Raw genomic sequence first — 13,003 nt, 5'->3', positions numbered from 1 at the left:
GATAAAATTTGATTTTTAGGTTGTATGGTGAAAAATATATGAAAATGTAAAGGGTTACTACAATTTGTAGACTGCGTTATATCAAAACCACATTGTATAAGTACCACGTTACACGAGGATTACCTGTATTTAGTTAGATACTGTTTGGTGCTACCATAAAACTGTTTTACTTTTGTATGCAGTATAGTCTTTGGGAGGGGATCTGTTTTTCATTGTGTAGGGTCATCATTCCAGTTGTCTCTAATTACATTAACTGCTGCTAAATATACGACATAGGCTGTAAATGTTTCTGTACTATGTTTTTGCAACTGGCATATGGAAATATGACTTCTGCATTGCATCAACCTTGGTATCACCTCTGGCTCCCACTGACGAGACCTCAATAAAGGTTGAAACCGGTCTGGGTAGTGACCCTTCCCATAATGCATAGCATTATAAATGTAAGTGAAATATAAATAAAACAAAAATAAATAAACAACAAGCAAATGAATTGTACAAGATGATTTGCTGTTTCCTCAACTCACATATATTCCTGCCACAAGTAAAGGAATCCCCTGATTAGCATTATTAGTTCATCGGATAATGTTTTCCCTATAGTTATTTATTGAGCTACCAATGTCTTATTATTATTATGGTATGTACACTTCTATGGAGTGTACATACCATATACACTCCATAGAAGAACAACTAACTTCCTTGTTAGTTGTTCTTCAATAACCAAATAACTTTATAGAGGGGCACATACGATACTCAACTATAATGGATGAACTCTTGTTCTGTCACCTCTAGCCAACTGTTAAAACATTTCCCATGCATCAATCCTATAAAACTCTTTAAGTAACTTAAATGTTTCTATCACATCCCCTCTTTTTTGCTTCTGCAGCCTATACACCCTCAATCTATCCCCATAGGGAATGTCCCACAGACCACTCACATCTCTAAATCCTCTCCACCACTTCCTCAGCTCCAGAGACTAGACCTGAGCATAGTAATCCAGATGTGGACACATCGAGGCCTTATAAAGAGGAATAACAACACTTCCTTGTTAGTTGTTCTTCAATAACCAAATAACTTTATGAGCTAAGGAAGTGGTGTTATTGCTCTTCAGAAGGCCTTGATATGGCCACATCTGGATTACTATGCTCACGTCTGGCCTCTGAGTTTCTTGGGGGCTGAGATTTTTAGACAACTTTTTGTCTAAAACTAGTTCTTTTAAATGTTAATAAACTTTGAGAGCTTTTTGTTTAATAAGATTTCCATCCAAAGGAATTTTCTCTTGAGTGCAATCTTCTATCAAAATCAAAATTTCTGCAAACCGGGTCTTGAAAAGACCCGGTTTGCAGAAATAAAAAAATAAGCTTTCATCGGGGCAATGCACCTGCCCACAAAGATGTTTTGGCAATTTGAAAATTGAGGAATTTGCACTATGAATTATTGGAACATCCACCTATTCCCCAGATTTGGCTCCCTCTGACTTCTATCTCTTTCTGAAACTAAACTTTTCCTCGCTGGTCAGCATTTTTCTTCGAATCAAGAGGTGATTGATTGCAGCTGTAGAAGGTATTTTGCAGATCTTACTGAGAACCACTACAGGGACGTGATAATGATGCTGTAGCATCTCTGGAATAAATGTATTACTCTTAAGGGAGACTATGTTGAAAAAAAAAAAAATTTTGAAATTATAAATTATTTTTTTCAGTATTAAGCCGAGAACTTTTTAGACCACCCTCGTATATTGGAAAAAAGATGCCAAAATATATTTCGAAAAATGAAAGATCAGTTCCCGAATTCAAAGTTTCCAAAGATGGAATTACTCTACTCTTTTGTAGTAATGTATCGGCTGAATACATTACAAAACAAATGTTTATTAACCGATCCTCAAATCCTTGTGCTATGAAAGGGCTTGACAAGTCGACCTTACCTGTTAATTGGCAGATCAGCAAAAAGACGTGCTACAGCTACCATTAAAAACTGGTTTTTCAAGTGTTTTGTACCCGATGTAGAAAGTTAGACAAAGGAAAAGGATATCGATTTTGAAATTCTATTAATTTTAGATAAAGCTCCAAACCACCCAACATATTTAAGCCATCTGAATATTAAAATAACTTTTTTGCAGCCTAATACTACTTCACTTATTCAACCACTCGACCAAGGAATAATAGCAATATTTAGAAATATTATATTCATCAAACATTCCAATTAATTTCGGAAAAAATGGAATCTAATCCAAACACGACACTGCCTCAAGCTTGGAAAGAGTTTTAATATTGAATTGTGTGAAAATTATTACTCTGTTCATTAAGGAATTACAACCCTCTACATTGAATGCTTGCTGGAAAAAAATTTAGTATCAAAAAAAGGAACAAAATTTTGTACTTCCAGTGGATGTCGAGCTAAGTTCTATAATAAATGTCACATACGTTTTTGGTGGAGAAGACGTTTGCAATATGGTTGAAAACAAAATTAGTGAATTAATTGATGGGGAAAAAACTGATTTAAATGAGGAGCAACTGGTACAAAATTAATAGATGACATTGAACCAAATGGCTGGAAATCTGCCGAAGATTCTGATTGTGATAAATCCATTAAAAATTCAGTTTAAAGAAATTAGTAGAAGGATTGGACTTGACAAGAAAGTTAGCAAGTTATTTTATGGATAATGATCCCTCAATGGAGCACTCCAGAAAATTCACGAGACATTTGTTTAGCTCTTAAGGGAGATTATGAACTAAATAAAAAAAATTGCATTAATGGTAAGCAAGGTCTTATTAAATGACAATTATACAAATGATGACATATGACCACTCATAAATAAAGAACATCTGCAAAATGTTATTTTTGAAGACGGCGATGATGATTAAAATATGCACTTCATTTTATTTTGCCTAAAATATTTATGCATTATGTGCAATGAAGTTTACGTATAATTTGTGATTTTTGTAATTTTATACTATGTATTTATTTGTTTCATAGTTTTTCTTAACTCTCATGAATTACCTGAATTAAATAAAAATATTTTTTTTGTTGGATATGCCATTGTTGTTTATATAATTTAAAAAAAAATGCTTTTGGAACATAACCCTGATTTTCATATAACATGGCATTTCTATGGAACCTAACATCTGCGTTATACGAGGGTTACCTGTACATTTGTTCTACCATCCTCTTTCACCTTTTCAGTTGCAGAAAATATGTGATAATGCCAAAAGAAAGCAGGCAGTTTATGTAAAGCAAATAAAGATGTGTATGAAACATGAAGTCAGTTCACATTGCGTTTGCGATTTTCAGTATTATTAAAATGGTTTACAAATGCTAATTTTACAAATTTCTACAATAAAAAAATGACTTCCTGATGTGAAAGGGGCATAAGTATGGTAAAGCAAGTATCCATGGTCAGTGTATACACATTAAAATAACTCTAAACATGTATTTTGTACCAAGCATGTTGAATTCATAAGAGGGTTGATACATTCAGTTTTTTTTTTAATATCCATTAGTTAGTGCCTTGTTAACCAGTACACTGCTGCAAGTCTGCTGGACTATTTGTTCGTTGGTTTCTTGGTTGGTTTTTACAGCCTTGGCAGGGGACCAACTGTTATTTCCTACAGACAGTGTATTATGTATGTTAATTCATGTGTTCTAATGGCTGGTTTGTTTGTTTGTTCTGAGGGATGAAAAAAAATCTAAGTTTAAAGAGAAAAAAAACCTGAGCTATAGAGGCTCTGACATTCAGCATTATTGCTTGAAGCTGGAGAATTTGGGGAATTATATACCATTATTGCTTGAAGGGCAGCGAGTTCAGAGAATCAGGAATTACCATTTTTCCGAGTGTTGGCAAAATAGCACCATAACAAAACATCAGGAGAAAGAGAGTTGATATGATAAAGGTCTATAAACTTTTGAATAGTTATAGGATATCGTCTGATGAAATTTTTTGTTATATGGAGGGTGGGGAGAGAACATGTGGACATCCATGGAAGTTAAGTTTGTTCACAGTCAAGAAAGGGATAAGAAATAGGTTTTTCTCCCAGAGAGCAGTGAGTGAGTGGAATAGTTTACCTTTAGGGGCAGTGAAGTGCATCTGGTTTGAATGAATTTAAGGGAAGGTGTGACAGCTAGTTTTCAGGTAATTTATAGCCTTCCTCGATGAGTCCTTGACTCCCTGGTGTGTGTGTGTGTGTGTGTGTGTGTGTGTGTGTGTGTGTGTGTGCACAGTGGTGCACCCAGAGATAGGGGCCCTGGCACCTCCCAAAGAAAAAAGAAACTAGAAAATTTTCCAGAAATCTTTTCCTAATTAAATTTCATTTTTTTATGTTTGTCATGTCTTCTATTTTTATACCATTTATGAATTAGTGATAATTGCAAATGCTCGGTAATAGGCTGTATGCGATGCTTAGTGTGTATTCTCAAATCGGCTACTCATCCCCTTTCCCCAAGATTAAATCCTGAGTGTGCCACTGTATGCACACATACATATGTAGAAGCATGTAGACTCTGCCACTTCATGAGTGTGTAATTAAGAGTTTTTATAAGGTAGAACATGGGAATAAGATGATAACATTTCTTTTAATTAGCAACACAATGTTTCATCCTAATTGCACAAGATTTCTTCAGGTGTAAACATACAAAATAGTAGACAACAGTAAAGACTAACAAAGGTGACAATTATGTAGTTACAGAAGAGACTAGTGTTATTTTAAATATTTCTAATTGTATATTGCATTATTCAGTGTATTATGCGTGTTTATGTATTTGCATGCACATTTGTGTTTAAGGGTCAAATCTGTATAACTGAGAGGAGACCTCCACATCGCCTTTAAAGGAATGCGGAGAACCGACCAGGGCTTCTAACCTAATGTCCAATCCTCACCTTCTCGTGATGCACCCTGTTGAGTATCTACTTGGATACTGAACGAACAAGGATGGGCTGGCAATTTGGTATTTAGCCGACCAAATTGTAATTCTTATTGGCTTAAACCAAATTACAAAATGATGGTACAACATGACAAAATTTCATGCCGGCTGGGGCATCGCCTGGTTAAACAAGGCCCCCGTTGTTTTCATCAGGGAACCAGGGTGAACAGCAAAAAGTCAGCTACTGGAACAAATCTGAAAAAAACACCCTGACTCAGCATCATCAGAGTTAAAGATCGGTACTATCAACATAAGAAGCCTGAATGGCAAAGAAATGGAGCTAGCTGAGGAATTAGTTAAGTACCAGATTAACATAATAGGGATGACTGAAACAAAAAAGACAAAAACTGGTGAGAATCTTTCTGAGCAATAAATGCAAAATGTTATATTCAGGTATGACAATCAAGGAAAACAAGGAGTAGCCATAGTATTCAACACAAAATACAAGGCTAATCTTCTTGAATGGCAGTCAGTCTCAAGTAGAGTATTGTGGGCAAATATGAGAATGGGGAACTGGACAATGAGACTTATTTGTGCCTATAGTCCCACAGAAGGTTCTACTAAGGTAGAAGTGGAGGAATTTTTTGAGGCTTTAGAAAAAGCAACTGACACAATGAAAAAGGAAAAGTTGGTCCTTGTTGGAGATCTAAATAGCAGAGTAGGAAATGATTGTCAGACATACAACAATATATTGGGAAAATTTAGAGAAAAGAGCAAAGCTAATAATAATGGCAAATATTTGTTGGATTTCTGCTATGCACACAAATTCACATGGAGAGAAGAGGTTGATTGTCATTGACTGTTGTTGTTGATAGTGATGTTTTCTCCCTTGTGCAGGACACCAGAGTGTACAGAGGATTTGAGATTGGAAGTGATCACTATTTGGTCTTGAGCAGGATAAAATTGAATTTCATATTGAAAAGAATAACATGTAAGAAAGTTTTTTCAGCGAACTTTCTTGAACGAGTGAACACCATCTCCTACTCGATAGGTCACTTAAATATCCTTTCTCGTTCTTTGTTTTTACTTCTGCAAATTTTGCACCTATCCTCAGGCGTGCTGACGTCACTTTTGTGCACTTTTTCCGAGGTCTTTGTTCTTGATGATTTTCAACGTTCGCAAGTCTCTGTGACCTTTTCCTTCAGGGCTTTCCTTCTTTGTTCCTTATTAATCTGGGCAACTTTTCTGCTGACTCATTACATTAACAAAGAATAATCCTTTTACTTTGTGTTGAGCACAGTAGCTTTACAGGTAATTTCAAATCATACATACACTATACATAACTAAATTTTTATTTATACTTTATATAATATTCTGATTTAGGACGGTTGTAAAATCGAGCTTGACAAGTTATAGAATAGCTTATCATGCAAGATTTTACAATAAGGCATTGAGGCCAATGACCAATCCTTATTGTAGCATTCGTTGAAGATATGAGAGGTAAGGTCTGAACTTATCCTAGTGGGAAATGTTGCTATGAGATGTTCATTCTCCCCGATTCCAAAACTTCTTCCAGGATGATATTTTTAGAAAGGAACACTGTCTTTCAGGAGATCATAAAAAAGTCCGAAGTGTCTACACTGGTTTCAACAAAGTTCTGACATCTCTGGCAGTATGCCAGATACCTCAAACAAAGCATGAATTTGTGTTTGGCAGGAAATTATTATTCTTGTTTTTATCTATATTTTATATTAATGTGTAAACAAAAGTTTATGCTTTAAATATCTTTATATCACATAATGCATGGCACACTTTGCAATGGAGTATGTATAATGTCATTAGTAATTCTGTCTCTTTCCAGAATGAGAAGTGATTCTCATTTGTTTTCATGATGGCTATTTGAGATAGCTCTCATTATTAAAGAGTAATGAATCTTACCTTGGCCTATTGCCATACTGATGAAATGACAAGGTGTGTTCACACTGACAAACAAAATCATGGACTCATCATGATTGGTCATAAAAGTGCAGTGGAGTGATGGTACTCCTTTAGGGGCTCTTGTTATCAGTAGAGTAAGGAGAAAATAGCACAAGCTAGCTAAACATTTTTGTTAATTGGATACATCCATATATGCTGGTCATTGCACATACCTGCATGCACATAGGTATGTGCACCTTGCTAAGTGTTAGGCTAGCTAGTAGAATGTTCAGTTTATTTAAAATCTTTTAGTTTACCTGCTTTGACAAGTGTTATAACTATGCTTATTATGTGCTCTTGAAAAATATTGCATTAGTAATTGAAATACAGGTTATAGTAATTATGGACATTGCTGTTGTTTTTTTTTTTCCCTCAAATACTGTATATCACTGACACCCCATGTAACACAGCTAGGGAATGCACAACAAATGACTGTTGTTTACATTACTTGAAATAAGATATTATTTTAAGTCATCATATTAATCATTATTCAGTTTGTGCAGTATTACAGCACAGCTTAGAGCATCCATAATGAATGATGGCTGATATGGAAATACAGTGAAAAGAAATCCAAGCAACAGGCAGACCCATAGAAAAGGATGAGAGAGGTGCAAACTATACTCCTGGCAGCTAAACGTAACTATAGTTCCTCTTTAACCATATGTTACATTTTCTTGTATAAGTCAGTCTTGACTATGAGCATATTTATAAAGTAATGATATAAGGAATCTATATTGGTTTAAGCCAATAAGAATACAATTTGGTCGGCTAAATCCCAAATTGCCAGCCCATTCTCGTTCGTTCAGTATCCAGGTAGATACCCAACAGGGTGCACCACGAGAAGGTGAGGATTGGACATTAGGTCAGAATCCCTGGTTGGTTCTCTGCATTCCTTTAAAGGCTATGTAGAGGTCTCCTCTCAGTTATACAGCTTTGACCCAGTGAGCATTAAAAAGACAAAGACAATGAAAAAAGGTAGAATTGTTGAAAATGTCAACTGTGTTGTGAACGGGGAACCTGTGGAACAAGTAAAACATTTCAGCTACTTAGGCATGATTTTTAGTGAAGATGGTAAATTAAATATGGAAATAGACAACAGAATCAACAAAGCTGGTATGGTAGGAAGTCAAATGTATAAATTCATATGGAATAAGAGAGAAATTAGTCGGAACACTAAATTAGCTGTATACAAGACAGTGTTCAAACCAGTTTTAACTTATGGATCTGAGAGCTGGGAGAGAAATAAAACACTTGACCAAAGACTAGAGACTGCAGATATGAGAGTCCTGAGAAAGATTAGAGGCATTAACAGGTGGCATCAGTGGCAATATCATATTAAAAACGAGGATATTAGGAAAGAACTTGACATTGTCGGCATCCAGGAATGCATTAGCAGAGCTAATCTCAGGTGGTATGGTCATTAAACAGAATGGGCGAGGAAAGATTAGCAAAACAAGTGTTCTCTGCCAGGTTGGTAGGAAAACGACCCAGAGGAAGACCAAGATATAGGTGGATTGATACGGTACAGTGCGCCTTAGACCAGCGCCTCCCAAACTGTAGGCCGCGGCCCTCTTGGTGGCCATAAGTTTTGTTGAGGGGGGGGCTGTGATATAATGAAAACAAATTTAAAATGTTTTAAGACTAAGTAGATTTTTTTATTTTAAAAGAAACGTATTCAACTTTTATTATTTATTATTTCTTTTTTTGTTATTTTTTTATATTTTAATGGAAAAATTCACACATTGGTGTTGGTTCACAAACTTTGCTTCCTGCATATTTCGGCGCTTAATGAATATTAGTAAATATTGCTTATTCATATGTTTCATTTCAAAGCAGTGGTTAATTGTATTTACTTCGAATGCTCTCCAGGGAAGCTCCAAATCTTCCTGTCCCTTTCATCACGCATTCATAATCAGGGACTGTTGATATTGACTTTATATACATATCAAAACTCGTTTTATATTATCGCTGTCATCCGAGATAGTTTTCTGCTACCAATAAAAGTTTCGCATATACTTCACACATGAAAAAAAGGCTTAAACAAGTTCATGTGGAGAGATAGTAACTCGCTTGCATTGGTAAACAACACCCCTCCCTAATAGCCACTATACTGCAGAGGCAATAAAAACAAGTACTTTTATTATGCCAGTGAATAAGGTATGAGGAGTCTGTGTAATATATTTCTCAACAAATAGTGCAATTAGAGACAACTGGGATAAAAACACACTAATTAATGAATCACATGTCCCCTCATACAGAAACTATGCTGTATAGACTGAAACAAAACCATATTTTTCTTGGGCAAACACGGTATCTAACTAAAAACTATTGTTATTAATTAGATGTGTGTGAGTTCGATTTCCCAAGGCAGCAATAAAATTCAACCGAACGTGTTAAAATTTGTTAAAGTGTTAAAACTAAGTAATATATATATAATAAATGTTATGGCAGTTTCACATATGGAATTCGGTTGAAGAGAGTTAGCATTTCAACTCAATTGTCAGCTATGCTTTTATCTTTCGGTTGCGCGATCTTTTGTTAATACTGCACCAATCATTTTGTGAACACTATCATGCTGCAGAATTTCACAAGAGGTCTGACAATGACATGCATCAAATTTCATCAAAATCCATCCAGGCAGAGCTGTCCTTTGTTCACTTATGTATATAATAATGTTAACAAGCACTTATGCATTGTTGTATAATGTACCTAAAAATGATTGCCACTGCTAAATTCCACTGAGTTGTTATTGCTATTAATCATTAAAATTATATTGCATCATTACAATCCTTTAACCTAACTTTTTTTCAGCCTGTGATACATCAGTGCTATAAGTTCAAGCAAATTAAATCTATATGATGCAAAAATAAACACTGAAGAAAGGAATGGGAGAGGATATTAGCATTAAATTTTATTATTTTCTGTGATATTTATTACATTATAAGTTTGTTAATTAGTTGTCACTCAGTTGGTTCTAATATATTAACGTGTATGTGTATATACATATATATATATCTGTTTCAGGGATTTGCACTGTGGACATATATTAACCTGGAGTTTATTCATTTCTGCTGGAAAAACCTTCCATTCAGTCCAAGTCCAGCATTTGTGCCTTGAGATGATTTTATTTTCATCTCTCATATTTGTGAACAGCTGTGACTTCCCTCCTCTCCCCCAGTGACATGTGGGTGTTAAGTCATTAATAAGCCTTTCCTGTAATTAAAAAAAAAAAAAAAGAAAAAAAAAAGTGCTTCCAGTCCAGGAGCGGAATATATTCCAGATGGACTTTGTACAGTGCACTCTAGTTTTTTAGTGATGGTTTTTAAATTATGGCGTGAAGAAAGCAAATGTTAGCTCATGAGACTAAAGAGATGTCAAGCCAAATTTTATTTTGGCAAAATATTTTCTTGTATGTTATCACATTCACTATGCACTGTACTTCGTGTTGTCAGTGTTAAAATTTTTCTACCGACCACTGATTTCCTCATGATGCAGGAAAAACACTGTGCCTGTGTCCATTTTTTAAGTTATAATGTTGTCAGATGCATCTGGCATATTGATGACAAAGTTGTGATGCAATAAATTTAGTCACTAAGTTCATGGTCCAAATAAATTATATAATTAAAACTAATTTAAGTCTTTATTTTATAGCTTCATAAATTTGTTATAAATTTTGCAATCTGTTGTGCTTTTATCTCTTTGTAGGCAGATACATTTTATCATGTATATTTATACAAAGTATTATTGATGAATAACTTGCCATTTTCTTTATTTCAAGTTTGTTTGGAGAGAGGTAAAAAAGCAAATTTATTATTTATAGCAAATGTACAAAACAAAGAATTTCATCAGTTGTTATCCATATGAGATTTTATTCACTTCAAAATCATTTTTGTTAACATTGTAACCACAAGTAGCATATTGTTTTTTCTGTATTTTTATAGCCAATTGGTTGGAAAAAAACCTAAATTCAAAATTTCTAGAATGCAAAGATCATTTCATAAGTTTTTTTTTTTAGTGGAAAGTGAGTTTAGCTAGTCTTATATGGAGATGGCAGGATTTGTCCTCCAGAAACTCGGGTATTTGCTTCAGAAAAATCAGAGGAAAGAACAAATGTATATTATACAATGTATGTATATTATACAAACAGATATAATACCAAACAGCCATCTCAATTTTATAGAAGTATACTTACATAATAGATAAGAGAAACTCTTTCTTTTAATGTAGTTTTAATTTATTGCTGGAAGTGTTCCTTTCAATTAATCATGAATACTTAATGGTATCAAAGGATATCAATCTCACAAATATAGTAAGACTGCTATCTTTGACTTGAGGTTAAATTCATGCACATTAGTTGAAATTACAATTAACTATCAGGTGAATATGATAAAAATAAATAAAAAGTTTGAAGCTGCAATCATTCTTCAAACAGTTTTTAAAGAGTTATAAAGTTTTTATAAAAAATAAACTCATGTTCTGGTGTTTTTATTAACAACCCACAAAACAAATTTCTCCTCCTGTTTGTTCATTCCTTCCACTGCTCTTCAAGTCAAATGTGAACAAGTTTAGTCTAATAAATGCACAGTACTAGTGTAATATAGGTTGACAAACCTCTCATTAATTTAAACTAATTTAAACACATTCTTGAAAAGGGCATATTTTTACAAAAATTTATTTTTTAATTTTTCCTTAGAACTTCATGAAATAATTACATTGTTTTCATAGCATATCAAAAAGATGACCAAATGAATTTACCATAACATTGCATTCTAAAAGAAGTTTATAAGTAATATAATATAAAAGAGATTGCCCATAATCTCTCTCTCTCTCTCTATCCTCCTGTGTGTGTGTGTGTGTGTGTGTGTGTGTGTGTAAAAGGCAGACACTAGCATAACATAGTTATGTGGCAGATAAAGGATAAAAAAAAGAAAGGGCATTTCTTTTGTTGCATTTGGGACTTAATTCATTATAATCTTCTCAATATTTTTGCTGTATAAGTATTATTTTGTTTTTTCGTTTCTTATCCTTTTATATCAATAGGCAAAAAAAAAAAAAAAAAATTAAAGCAATATTTCCAGTCAAATAAAATTTTAGAACAAATTAACTGCTTCATATACGTTGGATTCCCTACATTATAAAAGAAGCTGGCATCGATATCACAATTTCAAGCTTCCTAAAGATCACAGGGATTATTATTATTCCTGATACCTCCAAGGAGTCCGAAGACTCATTGCGGGAGGACACCTACAACTGTCTCAACCACTACACCGAATCTCTACTACGAATCATCTCCATCAACGCCATCTACCTCCACCACCACCACCACACCTAGTATTTTTTGTCTGTAAATTGCATGTGTTCTGAAGGGCCGATTTGTCTATATGCAGGATGAAAAACCCGAGTTTCCGGGAGAAAAAACCCTGCTACCTCCATATGAGATTGGCTAACTTGCCTTCGATTGAAATCGTCCAGATAAAGATTCCTCCCGTCGCGATGAGAATCGAACTTAGGCTTATTCCAATCGAAGAGTGCAATGTACCGTCGTTCTTCCAATTGCACTACGGAGGTGCTTGAATGATCAGTAATATTTTCAAACTTAACCAAGTTGAAAAAAACATAAGAGTTTGTCAAGTTTTTTTGACAAACACTTCTCTGTTGTGGACTTTATGGACCATAAAGAAACTGTAAAGGAAAAAGGGAGAGAAACTGGAAAAATTAAATTCCTACAAAGGCTATGACAAAGAGGAAATTCCTAGAGACATAGCCTCTAGGACAAAAAAAAATGTAAAGGACTCAGTATTGAACAAAATATACCAAATACCAAAAGAAGTGAGCTGAACATAGAAAAAATGGACAGTTGGAGTACTAAAAATCAAGGATGACCAAGGAAAAGGTGGAATAAAATTGAAAACATGCCACTGGACCTAAATTCCTAAAAGGATGGTGATCCTTTTATATTCTTTTTAGTTTACTATACAACTTTTACCTTTTTCAATGTGTATTAAATCCCAATTTTTTATTTCTTCTGGAATTGGGTGTTAATTTTGCTCTAAATTATCTTTTAAATTTTTCTTTTAGTCAATATTTGGAAATATTCTGAAAAAGTAAGTTTCGTGTCTCTCCTGATATTAGACATTAAACATAAAGATGCTTTATAATAATGGAGTTTCCC

The 13,003-nt window shown here is 34.2% G+C and overlaps 1 protein-coding gene across 2 annotated transcripts in view; it reads left to right on the top strand.

Moving 5' to 3' along the window:
* Positions 1 to 11,299, top strand: part of LOC150099683 (tyrosine-protein kinase CSK-like) — a 262,985-nt gene extending 251,686 nt beyond the window's left edge. For both annotated transcript variants that reach the window (XM_090404533.1, XM_090404534.1), the window contains exon 13: positions 9,856 to 11,299. The gene's annotated coding sequence lies outside the window, so the exon portion shown is untranslated. The remainder of the gene's footprint in view (positions 1 to 9,855) is intronic.
* Positions 11,300 to 13,003: the final 1,704 nt, after the last annotated feature.

The sequence above is a fragment of the Typopeltis vanoorti genome, chromosome 14 (genome assembly GCF_054136105.1).
Source record: "Typopeltis vanoorti isolate ZY-2024b chromosome 14, IOZ_Tvanoo_1.0, whole genome shotgun sequence".
In the NCBI taxonomy this organism is placed as follows: domain Eukaryota; kingdom Metazoa; phylum Arthropoda; class Arachnida; order Uropygi; family Thelyphonidae; genus Typopeltis; species Typopeltis vanoorti.
This window is presented reverse-complemented; position numbering and strand designations above follow the sequence as displayed.